This window comes from Lipotes vexillifer, unplaced genomic scaffold (assembly GCF_000442215.2).
Source record: "Lipotes vexillifer unplaced genomic scaffold, Lipotes_vexillifer_v1.1 scaffold484, whole genome shotgun sequence".
Taxonomy (NCBI): domain Eukaryota; kingdom Metazoa; phylum Chordata; class Mammalia; order Artiodactyla; family Lipotidae; genus Lipotes; species Lipotes vexillifer.
In genome coordinates this window covers 720,747-725,219 of record NW_006786458.1, presented here as the reverse complement: position 1 = coordinate 725,219, position 4,473 = coordinate 720,747, and positions in this window count along the sequence as shown.

The following is a 4,473-nucleotide window of genomic DNA, read 5'->3' as shown; positions in this document are numbered from 1 at the left end:
GGCGCCCTCGTGTGCCTCAATAGAGTAATGTCCCTTCAAGTCTCCAAAGGGCCATTGGTACTGACAGATTCAATGACACACGTATCCTCTTTGTACTTGTTTCAGGAGCCTCCTATGAAGCGGAAGAGTAACAGGGACTATGAACTTGTCCTCCCTGATATAAAGTGACATTGTAACTTACACCTGAAAGGATGGTATGCCAGTGTTCACAGGCGTAGAGGCTAAGGTCAACTTGCCTGTTCTGGTTTAAACATGTTAGGTCATCCTGTGTATTTCTTTTCCCTCCCCTGCCCCACCCCGAGGGGCAGGGCACTAACTTCTCCTGCACTGCGGGGGTCACACAACTGAAGAACCCAGAGCACCTTCTAGAATAAGAAATCTCAGGCAACCTAGCTCCACCATCCACCCTATGACCATGCATAAACCATTTTCTCTCTGGTCCCATATTCTTCCTGTGGAAGGAGAGGACAGCAGGGTTTTTTCTCACAGATATGAAGCACCGGCAGCAATGCCTGGCACAGAGCAGATAGGCACCCAGTAAATGTTAATTGAATCTAAACCTGTAAACTCTAGTCCAACCCACTTACCGCATTATATTTCCAGAAAACAGATATTCTTCCTCATCGAATACAACATTCGTGCGTTAAGAACTGGTTTGGGAATTCATGGAGCACAGGAAAACATCAAACGTTTCTCTGCCTTTCCCACGTCACCTAACCTAGTGCCAAGCACTCAGTAACCCTCCCTAAGTCAGTGAGGGTGAGGGGAGTTTGCCCTCTTAATATATTTTCTCCCTTTCCTTCGTTGGCAGAGTTTAAAGCAATCAAAGGCAACTTAGAGAGGTAAAGAATTTAAGACTCAAGAATTTGAGACCGTCCACACAGAAAAGCTGGTATCTTCACAGGAGGATGAAAGTTATTTCTCCCCCTCGTCCTATCCTTTTTCCTGAGGTTAGGAAGGCATGACTCAAGAGTCCAACAGTGCAGTCGGGCCTAAAATTCCCATAAAAGCGCGATGATGACACTCCGGCCTTGGTCACCATGTCACACCAACCTTGATGAGTCTTGCACTCTGTTAACAACAAAAGAAACATTTACCAAGAAACCATGCTCCTGGCTGCTCTCACCAAAAGGCCAAGAGCCATTCACTGCTCAGCTTTAAGCTAGCCAAATCCAACAAAGCCCCAGAGATCTTTGGCTTAATCTTCTCACTGAATTCATGCCAGCCTTGCATGGGCACAGCCAGGGCACCATCATCCAGCCTTAGGTGTTGGCAGCTTCTGCCACCCACTCCTTTGCACTTTCCCTGCTTGGGGGTAATGGCAAAGGCTTCCCTCCCCTCCCACCTACTGCACAGTTCCTCACCTACCTTAAGCACATCAAGTCCTTTTGTTGGGTAAATTACTACCTTAACAGAACCCCAGAAAGTGCCTGCCTAACCGAGATGCTAGATAGTCTTATCCACTAAAAATCATAACCAATGAATGGGGAACGGAAAACCCTGATGTACATTATCTTCATTATCATGAAACTACGAGAAAGATTTTTTCCAATAAATTTCTTAGGTTAATTGATAATTTCCATTTTACTTAAAATATCTCTCATAATTTTCTCCCTTCCTTTCCTATTACTACTGTGGTTGTCCAGGACCGCATCAAAGCAAACCGATATTACTAACTAGTCTTACAACCGCCATTCTTTTCTTCCTCCAAACCATCACAAGTACAATCAAAAGACCTTCCCCAAATGCTAATTTCAACACATTTAACAATTCCTACTCAAGAACCCTTGACTCCTTGTTGCTTGCAAGATAGTATTCAAACTCTGAAATCTGATATTCAAACTCCTTAGAAACTAGCCATCACCTCCAGTGTTCCCAAGACTCTTCTATCATTGCTATATCAAAGTCCAAGAGGAGCACAATGATTGTGGACATTTAGAGGTCCTTGAACTCTGGGGAAGAAACTTTATTTCCACTGGGCATTTCTACTTAGGCTTCAGCTTCTGCCTTTGATGTTCTCAAATGCACTGATGCACTAATTAATATGCAAACCAATATGGCTGCCCACTATTGGATTTCTTCAGCTGAGAGCTTATCTGTCATTGTGAGACAGTTCACACACCCAGCTAGGAACCTCCAGGCACACGATAGTAAGTGAGTGAAATAAGGAGAAACTATAAATCAACATCAGAGAAAATGCAAAACACATCCTGACACTTGTGGAACAATCTGTTCTGGTGGGAGCACCAGAGTGTAGGGGAAAAAATGTGGATGGTGGAAAGTAAGTCATCACCCTACAAAGCCAGTAGGTCAACACAGGGAAAGTCTAACAAGAGAAACAGCACTGCCATTAACAATAAACAATGGTTGGGACTTCCCTGGTGGTGCAGTGGTTAAGAATCCGCCTGCCAATGCAGGGGACACGGGTTCAATACCTGGTCTGGGAAGATCCCACATGCCATGGAGCAACTGGGCCCATGCGCCACAACTACTGAGGCCCGTGCACCTAGAGCCAGCGCTCTGCAATGAGAGAAGCCACCGCAATGAGAAGCCCACACACTGCAACGAAGTGCTCACCAAAGTGCTCACCCTGCTCACCACAACTAGAAGAAGCCCGCACGCAGCAACAAAGACCCAACGCAGCCAAAGATAAAAATAAATATATAAATAAATTTATTTTTAAAAAAATAAGAAAAATAAACAATGGCTAAGGAGGCAGAGAATGCTGAGGAACAGAAATCCAAATCCTTGGGAATAATATGCATGCATCTGTCCTCTTTTTCCTTCTAGAAGAAAACACTGAATGACTATGTTGCCGTGCCATAGTGCCATACATCTACCACTCCTACCTAAAGCAATAAAAACAACCTCTGAGATTTCCAGAACACAAGTGCTTTAAAAAATGAAATATCATGGCTTTTTCCTAAATTCTTAAAAGGCACTAACAGCAGCTCACATCTTTCCTGCACTGACCCTTCCATGAAGGCTTCCCCACATCTCTAGCCAATGTTGACCATGCTCTTCTCTTACCATGCAAGGTCCTGACATCCTGAACCTTTAGGAAATACGACTGGGGTTGACTGTCTTCCCAACTTGATTACAAGCTCCTCGATGATAAGAATCATTACTTTTCTTCCTTCTATCTCTCTTCTCCTTTACCTTCCCCAACTCATCCACTAGCTCCCAGCCTAGAAGACACTTGACAAATACTGTCAGTTAATCTAAATTGAAAAACACTATTATTTAATGGAAATTTGAAAATTCCCTTTCTTTTCTTTGGATATTCCCTCTATCCTTTATTTCCTCTATCCCTTTTTCTAGCAAACTTCATGCTTTCCAAACAACCTTTTTTTTTTTTTTTTTTTTTGGCAAGGGAACCTCTAATCACTCAGCAAGCTCACTCCCCACACACATGTAGGGTTGATTCTTGGTTTGTGGTTAATAGAGTTGGCGCTCTTTCTTCAACCTTTGTTTGAAGATTTGAGGATTTACACAGAAGCCACTGGCTCTGTTTCCTTACAAGGTCATCTTGCCCCTGTCTGTATGAATCTCCAATGGCCCTTTCTCATTTACCTCCCCAAAATGTTTATAGGTTGCCTTGCTTAATCCTTTACTTCAACCCAGCCCTTAATGACCACTTTTCTACCCTAAGTCCTCTCTGAGATCATTAGCTTCCTTCACAAGTTAGTGACAAGCCTCAGTGTTGCCTACAACCCACTTACAAGAAAATATGAGCTTCTATCCTAGGCATGTTTGTGATGCCACTGTAATTTTCTTATTATGTCTAGAGCTTATCTGTCTTTTCTCCTACACATTCTGGTCTCCTGCCCCTTCTTCCCTGTCCTGCCCACCCCCTTACCCCTCCCCCTCCCCAAGAAATGAATTGGTTTACCCAGCAGATTTAGTCTTACTTTGGCCAGCTTATTGTTTCAACGTGATCATGAAGTTGTTGGGCTTGAATACACAGTTTATTAATTTCCAGGCATTCATGATGTCTCCCTGTTGAGCGTAGTGTACATAGGTGTGCATGTGTCCACCTGTAGTAACTAACACTCTTGGAGTTTGTAGTCGTGCTGGTAACAAAAAAGATGGAGTCGAGGTTAATTTGTGTTACTAGAGAATCATAGTTTTAGAGGCGTAAAGAATGCTAGACTCCAACTTTGGCATTTGACAGATCGGGAAACAGGTAGAACAAGGTAAAAGGACTTGACCAGGGTCATAGAGCTAATCAAAAGAGGAACTTGGGCCACAGCTCAGAGCTGTCATATTCCAGTCCATGAGGGCCCCTCCCCCTCCTATATGTCCCTTCCCAAGGGCTCATACATGTGAAAACTCAGGATGTCTACATACAACCAAAATGCCTCACAGACCTGTAAACATGCTTAAACTGAGAAGATGGGGAGGTATGGTGTATGTAGCTTACAACACAGAGAATGTGCTGTGAAAATGATAGTAAAACTGCTATAATGAGGC